Raw genomic sequence first — 17876 nt, 5'->3', positions numbered from 1 at the left:
AGCTATTCGATCATTACAAAATAATTTTAAAAGATACAATCTTTATCAAGAAGTACATATCTGCTACCCGTTTTGTATTTCTATTACGTTTTCATTAATTTAACATGGACTTTTGTCGCATAGCCAACTTACCCTACTATCAGGGCAAGTTTGCTACAATGCAGCACGTTCGTATTTCACTTATTACAAAGAAACTATACAGTATATAGGAGCGTTTCTTGCATAAAAATGTAGAGAAAGGTTCTCTCTATCATATTAATACTGTTTAATCATGATAATTAGTTGTTTAAAAACTCAAATGCCGAAATTGTGAAAACTGTGCCAACGAGCCCCGGTCTCCCCTACTTCCACAAAAGATATACTCTTCCAAAAGATACAAGTGTCAAGTTGAAAAAAGTTCAAGAGTGGATTGTTTTTCTGTACCCTTGTAACGTTTTCAGTAAGCGATCAGTTCTGATCGTAATTACACTCGAAGGTTAACCGCTCTAATACGACCACCCTCCGCGTATTTCCCGTTGACACTTGGCATTGGGACGCGTTCACCAATGCCGGGGATCAATTCTGGATTCCTGCACACGGTGCACGTCATCGAGAGTGGCAGACGCAATAATGGATTACACGGTCATCGGATAAACTCACCCCTCGTCATTATGTACCCCGTGCCGCTTATACGGCGCGGCGCTAAGCCGCGAGAATAAGACTTTATGATTGGCCGGAATGAGAAAAACACCCACTGCGACTGCAGCGTGACTCACTGCACGTCTGACGTCACGAATGTATATGTATGTACAAACGTGCATTCCCAGCCACGATTCCCCATCGCGTAACACGGCGGCATTCGGAGGGTGGGAGGGAGGGAGGTGTTTGCCACCGCGGGAGCGCTCATATCCGTCAATATCACCGAGTGTTCTTAAATCCATATTACGGATCCCGCCGCACCTGCGTTCCTCTCTCAGGCCCGAAGCCGGGACGAGGCCGAGAAAGCGAGAAAGATCGGGGGGGATTGGGGGACGCGGTGAGAAAAGGGAGAGAATTCAATTTCTAGGGTGCATATTAAAGTCAGCCGACTTGTCCACCGCGACGAGAGCCAACATCGTGGACGGTATAAAGCGAACGAGGCTGCGAGTCCTTCCTCTTTGTATGTCCGCTTTGACCCTCAAACCCGACTCGTCTTATTTCCTCGCTCTTTTTACATCCGCCGCAAGTGGGACGCCTTTCATCTCGTCGCTGACTTTTTGGCCCGGATGTTACGTGGGGACGTTTAGATCGCGTTTCGGTCGACGGACCGCGCGTCGTATCGGAAAAGCGATACTTGCATATAAATAATATTAACACGAGCCCCGCGTTTGCGGCACGCCGGCAAATCTCATCTAAATTGAATTAGGACGCGATATATATTTTCGGATACGCCCCGCCCTCCGGACTTTTTCAATTTGTTACGATCTCGATCTCGAATTTCTGCGTTTCACTCTGTAATCATCAGTCATAAGCCATCTGGTTTTACCACGGTCTATACCAACGGTTTTGCCTCCACCCCGTTTCAATCGATATCATTTTCAAGCCCGGGTCCAGTCCGTGCCTTGATTTAATTTATTGATCCCGCGCGGCTGTCCGCCGCGCCGCGTCTCATCTATCATCGATGACGCGGAGAGAGCCTCAAGGAAACTTAATGGCTTAGCCGCAGAATTTTTTTGACCGCATTAAAGGGCACCGAGGCCCATCCGTATTTCCCACGCCTCAAAACTCGTCTCCTCGATATTCTCTGACTCGACTCGGAAAATTGATGGATCGTTTATGAATACATCAGCGTCAGCGGACATATATATACATATATATACATCTATATACATATATATATATATATATGTGTATATATATGTAAACGTGCATAAAATGACACGCGTTGCAAAAACTACATTGTGTCGCGTGTTTCATGGACCCTCTCCGCCAGCAGCCCGCACGGAGGGCATCCATCGCATCTTTCCATCTGCCAGAGCTAATTATTGTTTGGCGTGAAAACTGCGAGACCATTATTTATACGGCGCTGTAATATCCGCTTGTGCGCGAGTCCCCTTTTTAGAAAGCCCCGATCGTTTAAAAAGGAATCGCGCACGTGCGACTAATAAGCATTTTTTATCGCCATCACGGCCGATTGGATTTAATGGACTGTGCAAAGAGGGTCTCGGCAGCCTATATTAGTTACATTTAAACGGCATAATACATTTATTTTAATTTAACATGCAGCATTGTCTACACCGGCTTCCGTTACAGTTATGTTGATTTAAATGAATAAATGTATCGGAAAATTTATAAATTTCATACAAGAATGATCTTTCCCCGTGAAAATACGATTGAAACTAAAAATTGTGTTTCGGGCTACATATTATAACAAATTTTACGTTTCAGCAATATTTATCTTTCAATAATAAAATATTCTCTGCAAATTCCACGTCGCTGAAATAATGGTAAAATGCTATTAAAAAATAATTATTTCGGATTTTAGAGAATAATAATGAAAATGCATTGCTCAATACGGGCAATGCATTTTCATTATCGCTCTTTTGCGCCATTTGTAATAACGTCAACAATAAAAAAGTAATTGCGTATCAATTCTCAAAGAGTGATTTCTAGTTATTAATATTCCGGCAACGGCTGGTGGCGCCTTATTTTGAATTTTAGTTTTCCGCGGCGAATCTTAATTCCTGCGGCTGTAATTGAATCACTTAATTAGCACCCTTGTAGTCCGTTCCGTCGCGAAAGTTAACTGGCAGACGGCCGCAGATTTATATTGAGTTATTCGAGATTATTAAATTAATACCCCGAGCCGAAAAGTTATGATTTCAGCTTACCGCCCTAAACGGGATTGCGATGGACGTGTTCGCTCACTCACCGCCGATATAATCGCCACTATGCCAAAACTTCATGCTTTATCCATGTGTGCGTGTATTATTAATTATTCATTTATTACCATATAAAATAAGTAAAAATAAAGCGCGCCCGATCCGGGATTAAAATTAAGATCCATTATATTGTAAAATATATATGTTAAAATTTTATTAATAATACCGAGATCTGAAATTCAAAATTAACCTTATAGAGATTAATGAATAATAGCTCCTATTTTCGGCATTCATACGATTGCTCCAAAAAAGCTTGATAAACAAACATATATCAATATATGTATATAAAATGAGATAAAAATTCCTGATCTTTTAAATTGCTTATAATTAAAGTAATAAATCGTGCGGCTAATTATTCGAAATAGCAAAAACCGATTATAAGTTGCTGCGATTTTTAAATAAAAGCTGCACAGTACGATCTCATTTCATTTAAACTGTCTTCAGTTAACTTCACGAGCGCGCGCGCGTCCTCGAATAAAGATTCATTATTGAAAATTTCTATCGAAGCGTTTCTTGCGTAAAATAATCATCGGCAACAAATAAAGCTCGTGGAACGGAATAAACGAAGTGCACTGACCGTATAACAAATTTACACTCTCGTAATCCTCTTGTGTAAACCGAGTGTCAAACATCGATGCTCTTTTGTGAAAATTACGCCGATGACGAAATTAATCCGCTCCGTCGCGTTAATTCAAAATAATGAAAGCAATTGCACATCGATGAAGTTAATTGCTTTTTTTTTTTCATACGGAGTGTATCGCCAGTATCGCGCGCTGCCAACTATTTTAAACGTTTAGTGCTTTCATGTCCCGTACGCTTATCATATTTCATTATAGATGATGTAACACTCCGCTGTATCGGAAGTTTAATTTTCATATATTCTACATATAATTCTCACGTATTTTAAAGCAAAAAGAAAGATTATATAAATATATAAAGATTATATATATTAGACAGAAAATTTCCTTCTTCTTTAGAGAAAAAAGATCAAGATAATTATCATATTGAATGAGTGTATGAGAAAAACTTAGTATTATGTCAGAGATCATAAATAATCTCGTAGCTCAGGAACCAAGTATACTATTGCGGAATTTTTTCAAAAAAAGTAATCTCGGATATTTGTATACCTCGTCTATACAAATTCACCGAGTTAAAGAACCTTCTCCGTTCGCAACTGTTCACGGCTATCATAACTTCTTCTAATGATAACGATTAACCGAGCGCAGGAAATGGATATAACGAGCATGCATATCTAGTATACGTGATTACTTATGAAAAGAAGGATCTCTCTCTCACAATCAGAGCAGCGGCGGAGAAGGGCAAACGTTTTAATCGCAAGTAAAAAACTCGGGTAAACCTAACAAAGCCTCTTCTCGTATCTATAGGTACAGAACGTACGGATAAAGACTTTTCTGACATTCGCCTGCATAACTAGTACGTAATTTATCGATGCCGTCTCTCTCGGCAACTATCATGAGTGCGCATATTAAAATTTCTATATTGTCACGTGAAAAAGTACAGAATCGTAGTACAGTAGTACGGGTTCGTTTTCAAACGCTGCGTTTTTCCAATGAAAATATTCGTATTTGGAATAGGCAAATCTCACGGGAGCAAGAAAAAACTCCTTTAATTAGGACGAAATTGGTCTGCTAGTCAGCATGTTTCAATTTCCCATGACAGCGCCGCCATGTATTTCGGGTTTTTTTCCGAATGGCCGGTCGTCGAAAAAACGACCGTGCTCCCAATAGAATCGGAAGAATTCGGTATGGTTCAGCAGCATAAAATTGAATCTGTGGTCTGTTACCTTCAAACTTTGCATATCAACTGGATTAAATTTCGTAATTCGGTCACTCTTATGCACATTGAATTGATCACATCGTTCGTTTAGTTGAAATCTTATTATAAATAAAATCTTATTGCTAAATTTTTGCGACTGTTGTGACATTACACATCAAGGCCTTCTAAAAATGCACTGCTTTTGAAGTCCTGATTACTTTGTTTCATTATGATAAGAGTATTATAATTAATAATTAAGAACCCGGCTGCCTAAAAGGGCTGAAAAAGGGGTAAAAAGCTATAAGCATCATATTGTTAAAATTGCTTTCATATTAAAACAGAATCTATGTGACAAAGTTAATAGCATTAAAGACTGTAGTATAATAAAGGCTATAGATTTTTACGACATTCTTTGTAATATTTAAAATAAATATGAAGAATATTGTATCTTTTACGAGCAATAAATATTATTTTAAAAGGCAATTTGGCCTGGAATTTTAATCTTTCTCTCGCACTTACTTACAACATTTTAGTAGCGAGGTATTCAAGTCCTGAATCTATTTCGTATGTGTTGCGCTAAATTCGAAAAAACGGACGAGAAGCTGCGGCACTTAGACGGCATCCCTAAATTGAAAAACCCTGTGCGCCGAATAATTTACAGCGCACACTTCGAGGGAGCTCTCCAATATTCAACGTGATTAAATATTATAAAAGCAAAATTCCACGAATGCCACCACTATCGCGCGATCCAGAGGTGTATGAAGGAGGGCGGCTGGGGGGGGAGGGAGGGGGGAGTCCTGGATACGAGGACGGAAGAGAGAAAGAGAGAGAGAGAGAGAAGGAATGGCGCGGGCGGAAAGGAGATGCTGTTGGTCCGACAGAGGGAGATCAGCAGGATTTTGCAGGGGAGGGGTAGTTTCAGTCATATCGACCACACCACTTTAGCCCCCGCTATACCGAGCTACGCCGGTGGAAACACCTGAGCCCACCGACACTCCCGGCCGTGCGTCCTCGCCGCCGCGCCGCCACTCTTCGCCGAAGCTACCGGTATTTCTATCCTCGACGTGTGCGGCGGGCAGCATCGTACAGAAGCCGAAATATACTAATATATCCGTGCCTCTCTTTTCTATATGTATATATATATACACTCACATATATATTAGCGTGGGCCCAAACGGATTGTAAAACACGAAGGATTTTGTCCAGGTGCTGCATTAAAAAGGAAGGGTATTAACGGCGGTCGGGACCTCCAGAATTAATGATAAAGAAGCGAGGCAGGCTTCGGCAAGGGGAACGACAAGGTGGCCCAGGAAATGCGGTTTGAAGATTTTTTACGACGCTGCCCGCCGTACAACGCGAGAGGATAGCGCGAGAGGATTGAAGGGAGGAACGGAGGAGGAGTTATTTCCACTGGCTTTGCCCTGCCGCACCGCGAAAATACTCGGGAACGAAGTACGTTAATGAAAGAAATACAAGTTGCAAAAGTGAGGGGACTTCAAAGGCGAAAGCCTCTTACCTACAGTTAGATATCGTGCAGGTTGGAACAAAAAAGCAGCCGGAATAGGGGGTCCCGCGGGAACGGGCGGGAGGAAGAGGGGCGAGCGAGAGAGAGAGAGAGAGAAAGAGAGCCGGGAAGCTCTCCGTGCAGCTTTTAATCCGTCTCGGTGGGTCACCGCGCTTGAAAACCTCCGGGTCCAGGTTTCGAACTCCGCTCTCCGTGGCTTAAGAAGAAGGTTAAAAACCGTTCGGCGGCTTCGGCAACGCGAAAAGTATTAAGTCGGACTGGCAACACTAATTGGAGCAAAGCCGATGGCAATGATCGTGGCGGGGCGTGCAAACGTACAGACAAACTTATATAACTCTCTACCGCGGGGACGAGCACGCGACGGAAAAGACGGGGAAATAATTCGCAAGAAATGTCTCTTCTCGGTTAAAATAAGATATCGGGCACGGGTTCCCCTTGCCAAAAGAGTCGTGATGAAATACCTTTCTCTGACGAATTCCTTTTTAAATCGCGATACGCATACGCGCACGGATGTTTCGCCTGCAGCTGCTGCGTCTCTCTCTATCTCTCTTCGTTTTTTAATCCTTTTCTATTAAGTGGCCCGCGTTTCGCGAAAGCCGACGTCTGTCCAATCTCGCTCACCTTACACATTTCACCCGTCCATCCGGAGGAAAATAATCTCTCCGGAGGCGAAACAGCCGGGTCCGCGGATGAGCAACCCAAGGAAAGAGAGCGACGGGGAAGAGCGAAAAGAACAGCCGCGGGACGGAGAATCCAGGGAAGACCGGAAGTTGTCTCGCGTGGCGCGGTTTGCGAAGCAATGCCTCTTAAGTAGTTGGTCGGCCCGACAGCCGGGCGAAAAGGAAGGAAGGAAGGAAGGAAGGAAGGAAAGAAGAAAGGAGAAAAAATGTATAAAAATGTTTTAATCCATCGTTCCCCGCCCTCCTTCTCGTCGTACCTGTTTCGCGGTGACCTACCGCCCTAACCATTTTTCTCTCCTCGCTTCCCCCATTCCCGTCCTCCCGCCTTCCAGCTTTTTGCTGTCTCGCCGGATTTTTCGAGATTGTGGTATTAAATCGGCGAATAACGGGGCATATATGCGCGCGTACTGTAACACGCGCGCACGCATGACTGTCGCGGGCGTGCCCGTACGTAAATGTCAGGGGTTATAACGCCGCGTGCTTCGCGAAACCGTGGGGGCTGCTGGGGGGGGGGGAATTTTTTTTATTTCGCGGCCGCGCGCGCGATTTCCATCTACAAAAGAAAACAATATTCCGTCCCTCGCTTTGCATAAATATCCATAACGCTTCGCGTACTTTTCCGAACGCGGCGCCCGAAATCCGCGTACGATGGAGACGTCTCTTCGGCGGAGAAACTGTTCACCTTACGTTTACGTGGCCGTAACGTATTCAAATGTACTTATGGCGGTATGCAGGCTTGTGATACCTGTTGTCCCTTACACGCGAGACCACTCGCGCGATAGTCGGGGTGCACGCGTACTTTTCGTACATTGAACCGACCACGGGAGAGAACCGCGGCTGCAAAAGAAGCGCGCGGTAAAAATTTGCATAACGGCTATTTCGCCGGATTCCTCATAAGGTCGGCATTAAATCGTTGAGCAAAAGCTGACGACTCGTGTCAGCTGTCACATTTAGACGCGATTATATTTACGTGTAATGTGCGCAATTAGAAGCGACTAAAAAACCTCGCAAGAATCGCCCCGTCACTTAGCCCGTGCGTTTAAAATGTCCCGTTTAAAACGCATCGGGCGTGCTCGATTTAACTGGCCGCGGGATGAACAAGACTCGCGACAAGAAAATGCAATTTTAACATCTATCCCGTAACACGCACGAATATACTCGATTACATCGGCGCCGCACGCGACGCCCTACGTACGCGGAATAGAATGCGCGTCGAACGAGCTTATTTTTATACATTAAACCGAGATCCGGGGGCGCGGAAGGGGACACGAGGGAGAGAAAGTCGAGCGGCTGTCGGGGATGGCATCCTCATCCGGCAGAAAATCCCTTCGCTCGTAACCGAGGCTGGCTGAGCGCGGTGGTAACGCTAAGCTCGACGGGAGATGCCGCCTGCGGTCTCCATAAACAGCGCTTACGCCACACAGGTTTTCCGAGGAGGGGGGTGAGCGGGGGGAGCGCGGGGAGCGTAGGGGCGGGCGGCGGAGCGGCAGTTGCGAGACGGGGATGGGAGCCGGCGCGGCGGCGGGACGGGGCGGCGAACGTAATGTTCCGACCCCTCGTTGTGTTCCACAACCCCCACCCCGTTAGTACACCCGCAACAACGAGAAACACCTCGTCGTTCCGCGCGGCACCTTAGCCCGCGCCATCCAACCGAGCAGGCAGCCTCTCTCCTGCCCGCCTCGTCTGGCCTCGTGCCGTCGTCGTCGTGACGGGATACGACGGGCTTTAAAGGATGCGCCCGGCGCGAAACGGCAGCGCGCGTTTCCCTTCCCGACGTACACCCCGACACGGCAACCGACGGACGGATCGTTGCCAGTCCGCATTACGCCGCTCTGTCACCGTGATCCCGATAGGAAAACCCTTCGATATATTGCCTACTAAAGTCCAGGCGAGACTTCCTCGCCTATCTCGCGCCTATGCGCCAGCAACGGTCTTCCCTTCCCGTCTTCACGACAGACGCCGTTCCCTATTTCACTCCTTTACGAGAAGCTCAAGGAGAGACCGGTAATCGATCGCCATGCGTCAGTCGTACGACGGCATCGCGATCGATGTGTCTTAATTAACGGAAAACACGAAATACATTTCGCGATACAGAAGGTATATACGTTTGCGATTCGCGAACGAGATTAATAGCGGATGCATCGGAAATCACGGAGAAAAACGGTACGCGGAAGCAAGCGATGGGATTTAACGAGCCACATCTGTTCTATATATCGGCATCCAATTGATACTCGTTGAGTAATGAGGCGGGTTCATCTATTGCCTGCCATTACGTCGGACGCTATAGCCTGCACGTCGGATACAGTAATCATAGTTCTAAGGCAATAATGCGGGTCTAAACCCCTTCATCGAGAGGGAGAGAGGGAGAGAGAGAGAGAGAGAGGATGGAGATAGCAGCGAAGCTACCCCTTCCGTAGAAATAACCTGTCGATACCGGTTACGCGGAATCCCGCCGTTGAGGCACGTTGACCGCGTAAAGTGAGCCATAATAGACACGCTATAGACATCGGAGCCTATAGCGTCGATATCGCGCATTTGAGGACAGTCTTAGACGACGGGATAGCCTATATTTAACGGGAAGATAGAGAGAGCCTGAATATAGGTCAGGTCCCTGCTTCCAGACATTAAGCAATTCAGAAGGCCGGGAGAAGTTCGGATCCTAAAGTAGTTCCGGTACTTAAGAGAATCGCTGCCGCGCCAAATGAAATATAAGGAGCGTTAGGAATACGCGAAAGAGCGAGCACCTGCAAAGGCGTATGAAATGTTTTACGATCGGCGCGATCAAATATCCGTTCTGAAAAATTGTGTGCGAAAAATTGTCATATTAAGTTTGATAAAAAAAATTCATAACATGAGCCAAGTTAGTAATGACAGCATCATCGGTCGCATTAGTGAATATCGTCAAGCTCCTTCGATCCATTCGCCCACGTAACGAGTACCAAGTACACGTTTGCGAATTAACATAAGAATGACTCACCGCGTGATTCAATCTGCGCGCCGCGCCGTCCTACGACGAGCTTTAGCGGAATCTTCGACCGCTATCCGGCTGCAGAATTCGATTCGCTGAACTCCAATTCTACGATAACGCTAACCCTCTTGATTTTCCTTCCCGTAGCTCGGGCGCAAACCGAGCGAGCGAACGCGAACAATAGACGAGCTTGTCGCTCCACGGTTTGCCTGACCCAGAACCTCCGAATCCGCACGCGGAATTTCGAGCCTTTTATGTGGTCCGAGGGCGCATGACCGGGCTAATTGGAATGTTCGGCCGGAATATCTGGAGCAGGTCGCCGCCGCGGATAGATGGAACGCTCCCAAGTGCGGATACAACGCCGGCGTATTCCGGTAGGCCGAAACCGGAGTAGGAGTAGCAAACAGGTGTGGAGCGCGGCGAAGACGCGCGCGCTCCATGTAGACATAGCGACGGAATGCCGGACCAATTATTTTTCGACAACGTCGACGCCAGAGGAGACGAGAGGAACATTTTCCGCGAGAGCTTTCCACGAATCTCGCGTCTCGATATTTTTGAACGTTTTCGCGAACATATGGAGGGAACTCGATTTGTGCCCTTTGTGCCTTTATTCGGGGCTTGACTGGGTCAATTGGAAGTATTTTGGCGACGGTGGTATCTGGAGCGAGGCCTCGGCGAGCGCTCCCGGAACGCGGATACAAAACATCGGAGAACCTTGCGGCTGGCATGAGCGCAAGCAGGCGCGACGCAGGGGCACAAACGCGAAAGAGGAAGCTAGGTTTCTACGTGGAGAGTCCGGATCGATCCGACTGCCAGGTCAACCCTCACCGCGACTCACTCACCCGGCACCAGCCAACCACGAGATATTTTGCGCTCATATATCGTTACGCTGTTACTTATTGTAAATTGCAAATACGTACAAAAGTATCCCGTATTATCGACGCGGGCCATACATGTCCATATGTTTGCGTGCTGTTGCGCCACGTATGTACGTCCAGTGTATTGTACGAACAAGTATTTTCGTTGAAAGTGGTACCTAAAAAAATTTTCACTCGAAAAGCGAACGGTATAAAATCGAGTGGCAGCCACAAGCGAATAGAGTCATCGAGAAAGTTTAAATAGAGTATAAACGTGAAACGAGCAAGCGATGTCCATTGCACGGAGAGGAAAAAAAAATTAGGACCTCGGAGGTTGTTTGTCCGCAGTTGGTACCGATTGCGACTCAATGGGCCTTTATGAAATTCCAACAACAACCGCGGATCTCTACGCAGTCTCTCGCTCTTTCGTCCCACGTTTTGTCGCTCCCACGCTCTCTCCGTCCGTGTTTCCCCGCGCCGTGCTATCCGCGCCGTTCCGCATCGGTGAACAAATTATTCGACTAATTTCAGCCGATAACTGACATTGATGCGCGTTAATATGGAAATATCGCGGCTCATCGAATGTACGAAGCCCAACGGTACACCGCTCGCGAACACAGTTCGGTTGACGAAGATATGCGTTTAATGTGGAATAACAGTCGATCAAGTTATCGGGGGGAGGGGAAGGAGGAGGGAGGCAGGATTCGCTCTGATACGAAAGCTGACCAGCGGATTAAACGTCGCATTTTATCGTGATCGGACATTAAGAATGTACAACGGTATCAAAACGGTATATTCGTACAAAAGCATTATCGGCGCGACTGCAAACTCATCAGCGGGACGTGAATATTTTAATAACATGTGCCGCAATTAATATTATCTGAATTATTTCATAGCGGTCTTTTAATCATTGCATTAATTAATACTACTGCCATATGCAATCTATGTAAATCAAACGAAGCCTCAATAATATTCCACCGGGCAGCAAAGCGTTAAATAACCCGAATTACGAGAGGATGGGCATGAATATGAAATGCTTTACGAATTACAATTTTGGAAACGGTCTATTGTTTGGAAATTGAAGCGGGTGTAAGAACCATAATAAATGAATTGTGATTTGTGAGCCTATCCGACAATCGCTGGAGATTGCTTACCGCGGTAACAATTCGTATTCGTTCACGCGAACCCTGCCCCGCGTACAAGGTGCAAATAACGTGCACACGCTCCGTTAGAGTCGTGAATCCAAGGTAAGCAGTGACACGTAAAAAAGCGATCCGTTTTACCGGTCCTTCTGCGGCCGGCAGTTTTTATACGAAGTCATTCGTTCGAGCGGACACCGCATTAAAATTTGCGATGTAACTTTTCGCTCTCGTGCAGCGAGTAAAACCGACCGTGACTCATACAACTCGATTCTCGGAAAGAGGGGAAAAAAGATATTTTCTCCTTTTCCTATCGACGCCGATTTTCCGCCACCTCACGTCGCTTTTAGTTTTGTGAGTCAACAATTTTGTCGAACGGATCAGAGACACAAATCGTGCAAAAAGGGAACGTTTCAATATAATGGGTATACGATGGATTAATTGAAGAATATCGAACTACGATCGCGCGACGCGCGCGGACGAATTTAAACGAGGCGACAAACGAGTTTCACTTTTCGACGATTTTCGTCGCATAACTACTCGGAGGAGCAATTTACTGGCATAACGCAAATTGTCGGTGAAACAATTTTATTGGACGCGGCGACAAAGGTGCGCCGCGGTGCGAAACAATACGAGGAATACCCTACGCCCGGTATCGGATTATTCGACGTTTTCATTAGCCATTGACATCGCCGCGTAAAATATCGATTCGCCCCGTGTTCTACGAATGGCATGGATTTCTCCGCGCTCCGCGCATTAATATTAATTTTCGAGCTTTTACATTCTCTCCCCCCTGCGCCATTCGCCATTCGGCACACTCGTAACGTAGATTAATTGAGAAAGCCTGTTACCGAGGAGCGAGACACAGTGGTTATTAATGGCATAACAAAATATCGAGCGGGCGCGCCGCCGCGCCAGGCCCTTCGAAACCCGACGAATATAAGACGCGAAAACTTCCGGGGCGCGCGAACGAAAGACGCGGCCGAGATTTATGGTCGCTCTCTCACTACAGAAACATTGTTTCCGATGGTGGCGCGGGGGAAGGGGGGGAAGAGGGGAGGGGACGATTTTGCGTTATCCGGTTAATGGCGGGTCGAAGAAGGTGTGCGTCGCTTCCGCGATGTTTACCAAATTACAGAGGATTAATCAGCATCAGCGCGATTAATTGCGTCGGTATTCGGCCGACGCGGCGCACGAAGATATTTCATTTCGATGAAAAGGGGCGCGAGTTTTTGTCCGATACGAGAGAAAGAGAGAGAGAGAGAAAGAAAGAGAAAGAGAGAGCTCCGAGTTTCCCATTCGCCCGAAGAAACCTGTCATTAACGTAACGAACGATTCTTGTTGTTCACCGCGGCGAAAGCGTTTATTTCCACGTGGCACTAAATCTAAGCTTGCTTTAGGAGAGCGGGGCGCGGTAACAACGGCGGCTCGAGCAGCAGCTCGAGGAAACAATCCCACGTTTTCTTTTGCTCGTGGCCGAGTAAGCCGATGGCCCCGAGCCACTAATCACAAAGGAATTACTCGTTGGAAAAAGCTCCCTTTGGCCGCGAAGGATTGCATCGCGGTGGATATTCGATTCTTTCGATTCGCCGGTGAAATAAGTGCTCCTAACGTCATTTTAGGCGCAAAAAGTACGACGCGGATCGTCGCGCGCCACACGAGCGACTAATGAGAATTCGACGTTCGTCGCGACTCCATAGATTTACGAGCGTCGTAAAGCGAAGACGTACCACTTACGTAACGAGACGACACACAAGTCTCGAAACGGTCGCGAGTAAGCAATGCTCCGGTGGAGCTTCTCGGAACAAGTTAGGGGAATTGTCAAAGGCGATGGCTCGCCGAGACAAACGGAGTCGGGGACGCGGCGGCGGGTCAGCGCGGTCGCCGCTTAAGTGCCTCGTATTTGGCCTCGTACGAGACCAAGCTCGTCGTTCCGGAGGGTCGCGCTCCTCTCGTAACTCCAGCCGAAAGCAATAGCCCCCACCTCCCCCCCCCTCCACCAAATACATTACATGCCCAGTTTACAACGGACACGAAACGCGAGTCGCGGCAGATTGCACGAAGCAACCCTCCTCCCCTCCCCCAATATGCGCGCAGCATCTCGGAATGAAACGAGACTCGCCCTCCCCGCGTATCCTACATCCGTGAACCTGAACTGCGAACTATGCCCATTCTAGACGGACCCTCGCGGATCGCGAGATATATCTGCTGATTGATTCGGCCGGCCGATCCCGCGCTATCGGCTGACATTATCGTACACACGGGCTACGGGCGGATCGACGCCGACGTCTCGAGTGGAGGGTATGCCTGATTCATGGACACGCGATATTGTTCTCGATCCGTGTCGCCACAATGCTCGCCGATGTTTCCGATCAGCCGTTTAGTACCTCCTCGGCGCAATGGATGTCGACCCAAATCGGAGAGGCTAAATTACACCGTGTGTCCACATCTGCGGGTACGAGAGATTTGTGGTTTGAAAAAGCGAGGAGAGCCGAGTTGGAGACGACCCTGAAAATCTGGGTCATTTCGAGGGAGAGATAAATCGCAAACTCAATAAACAGCTGCGATACAGCTCGATGCACAAAAAGTAATTTTTATCGACGAATCGGCGAATTACAAACTTTCATTAACGAGAATCTTCATTTTTGTCCCGCGCGATGTGTTTCAAAGTTCTCCTCTCCGGAGCAAAAGTTACCTAATCACCCACTCTATTCTCCGAGGAAAGATTCATCCGTTACAATCGAAATTTTGCTAGTATTTTAACTCCCGGTCTCTCCGCGAGCGAGGGGAGAGAATAAGTTTCATATATTTTATATAATAATGGTACGTTTCTGTTAAAGAATAATCCTTGCTTCTCTCTTTTATATCCTGCCTCTTTTCATTAATACAGAATCGCAGGGGGAGTCTGCGCGCAAGTTTAACGTCAGGTAAATATATAAAGCCCGAGTCCCGAAGAAAAGCGGTAATGTACAAGCAATACGGTAAATGGCGTAAGCAACCGAACCGAGGCAGCGTCGTCGGGGCGCGCCACGCTAACCGATAATTGCGTCTTTCGTTCTCCGGGCACCACGGACGATCTTCCCGCGCGACCTACCGCAACGATATATATTTCGGAACGACGACGGCGCCACTTACACGAGAGTCCTCCATCCCGCTCGGATTCCCGCGCGTCGACGTTCGCCGCTCGTCGAACGAGACGAACCACGTCGGCCCTCCTCTCGCTCTCGAACCGTGGCCCGTAAAACCCGGTGGGAAAGAGCAACGCGAAACCGCACCACGCCAACGTCTTGCGGCGAGACGCAAGCTGGAAACATTAGAAAGCACGATGGAAAATATTTCCATCCAAATTTAACCCTATCAACGTCTATGACATATGCATTATGCAAAATGTCCCCGCGCTTTCTTCCGTCCACAGGACGGAAGTCGGTGTCTTGAGTAATTTAAAGACGATTGTTTCCTAGGAAAAAATTAATTTGCGACGCCGGCTTCTTCTCCTTCCTGCTGCTTTTTAATATCCACCACGAAATAACTTCTTCACTAGAGCGCTTAGATTAAAGTTCTGTTCAATTAAAATTAGTCGAACGAAAGCAGAAATACGATTCTGCTTTCGTATCTTTCTCGAACCTTTCGCAGCACAAAATGCTATAGTTCGTTATATAGAAGATAGGAAAATGTTCCTTATACGAATCAAAATTGTAAAATTAATAAATCGATTGTTTCTTAGGAAAAAAAATCAATTCGTTATAGAAGATAGGAAAATGTTCCTTATACGAATCAAAATTGTAAAATTAATAAATCGATTGTTTCTTAGGAAAAAAAAATTAATTCGCGACGCCGGCTTCTCTTTTCTGCTGCTTTTTGATAACTCGAAATATATATATAACTTCTTCACTAGAGCGTTCTTAGATTAAAGTTCTGCTCAATTAAAATTAGTTGAGGAATACGATTCTGCTATCATATTTTTCTCGAACCTTTCCCAGCACAAAATGTTTGCTATAGTTTGTATGGATACAAACTATAGCAAACATTTTGTGCTGAAGATAGAAAATTTATGTTACTTATACGAATTAAAATTGTAAAATTAATATATCGTATTTTTTTCCTCCTCGATAACTTTGGCCCGCTACTTCGTACCGGGCACATACTGCTACATCACTTATTTATAGCGCATGTAAATTTTACGTATTAATTACCAGCAGAGTCTGTCTGGTAATATCGCTCCGCTGCTGAAACATTTTATTCATTTTGCAAAGTGTACACATAACTACGGTAATGAAGTCGTATTCATATTCACTCTGCTGGATAGTATATTTACGGTCTCGGTAACAGGGAGCAGAAACAATGCAAAAACTACGCCGGTTCGACGGTTGCAAAAACTCGATTACTTCGCGTTCCACGCTCTGTGCAGCTGAAAAAAATGCCGCATTATATCCGTTTCATCTTTCTCGTTTTGTCCGAATACTCCGAATAGCGAATCCCTCCCCCTTTTTTTCTAAATTGAAGGACATATATACCTATACTCAAAGCGTCATTCCTACTCTAAATTTCGCCTCTTACATAATTCGCAAGTCGCGAAACGCAAGATATACACGCACAGTCTACATATCAATCTAACCTTTCTGTGTGTATCGTGCGTGCCGTGATACGCGAACTATGTTTCGCGAATCGCGACTTACGTAGAGGCGCCTTAAAGTCAAGACGACAAACACGTAGTAAATAAAACGCAGATAATTCGCATACTTACCTCTCTCAATCATAGCCCCGAAATTCGAGGGGACGAAAAGGGGGCACCCGGGCACCAGCGAGCACCGTCGCGCCGTACCCGAAGGGTTAAAATTTGCGGAAGAGACGAGGAGCGGAGCGGAGCGGACCGCGCCGCGCCGCGCCGCGCCGGTGATACTCGCGGCGCGTATATGTGCGGGCGCGGATTTAGTTCGCGGTGTCGCCACGGGTCACGGCGGCGCTGCACCGTCGACAACGGACAAGATCCTCAGTCCGTCACGGGGTCGCGAGGGGTACGCACTGCTCACGTCGGTTCGCCCGTACCCGGGGCTCGTACGGTCGCGCGCGGACGCGCGAAAAAGCACACGGCCGCGTGAGAGTATTCGTCGCGCTGACAGCCCGCGTCCCGATTGTTTTCCTCGGTGACGCGCGTCGCGATAAAGAGTGTGGTGTGCTCGGTGGCGATGACGGCACTTTGTGAAACGCGATAATCGGACGGCGAATCGCGGGGTGGCAGTGCGAGAGTGGCAGGAGGAGGAGGGAAGATCTCACCGGTGAGCACACTGCGGCACGATAACGGGAGCTTGCGGCGTACGCGACTGTCACTAAACGTGAGTGCTCGCTTTCCGCATCCGCTTATATTGAATGAAACTAAACCCTTTTGCACTTCGAGAATGCGATACTCTTCGCACATAAGCGTTTCTCCTTCTCGTTTTAATCTCAACATACATTAGGTCTGTTTCCTGTTGCTGAACTGGTGAACTAGTGCACTAGTGAACTGGTGCAATAAGTTAGAATGAGACAAGTATATTTTGTTTCACTCCAACTTACTGCACCAGTGTGCACTAGTTCAGCAGCGCAGCAACAGAAAATAGACCTGTTGTTGTGTCGAGCGGAAACTTGATTTTTTTAAAATTAATTACAGTTGCTTAAGCATTTAATTAAATGACGGAGAGTTAGTAGCTTGCCGCAAAGAGGCACACCTCGTGAGTTGCTGGATTGTTGAAAAACGCTCTCCACACTGTTAAATATTAAAGGATGAAATTTAAACCGATATCTTGAGTTAAATAACATTCTGTTAGTAACTACCATGCGTGTTGAAATTTGTTATTTTAACTCCATTTAGTTAAATTAACAACATATTAAGTAGGAGCAGTGACGACTTATAGGAATGGTTAAAAATGATTCAAATTGAGTATAATTTGTAATCATTATAGTCCTTGCATATATAAAACTTTGCAAATTGCAACATGATATGTAACATGATGAATTGTAGTACTGAGTAACATGATTGACTTCGATCTAATTA

At 46.5% G+C, this 17876-nt stretch overlaps 1 protein-coding gene and 1 long non-coding RNA gene across 3 annotated transcripts in view; one reads left to right on the top strand and one right to left on the bottom strand.

Moving 5' to 3' along the window:
- LOC139773762 (uncharacterized) overlaps nt 1–16781 on the bottom strand; it is a 35421-nt gene extending 18640 nt beyond the window's left edge. The window contains exon 1 of one of the 2 annotated variants that reach the window (XR_011718421.1): nt 16590–16781. This is a non-coding gene — a long non-coding RNA (uncharacterized lncRNA). The remainder of the gene's footprint in view (nt 1–16589) is intronic. The other variant, XR_011718420.1, reaches the window with a different exon arrangement.
- A 69-nt stretch (nt 16782–16850) lies between these two features.
- LOC139773758 (discoidin domain-containing receptor 2) overlaps nt 16851–17876 on the top strand; it is a 159642-nt gene continuing 158616 nt past the window's right edge. Inside the window, exon 1 of the mRNA XM_071708462.1 lies at nt 16851–17178. The gene's annotated coding sequence lies outside the window, so the exon portion shown is untranslated. The remainder of the gene's footprint in view (nt 17179–17876) is intronic.

The sequence above is a fragment of the Temnothorax nylanderi genome, unplaced genomic scaffold (assembly GCF_030848795.1).
Source record: "Temnothorax nylanderi isolate EJ_2023f unplaced genomic scaffold, tnyl_v1.0 TNYL_tig0068_pilon, whole genome shotgun sequence".
NCBI lineage: Eukaryota > Metazoa > Arthropoda > Insecta > Hymenoptera > Formicidae > Temnothorax > Temnothorax nylanderi.
This window is presented reverse-complemented; position numbering and strand designations above follow the sequence as displayed.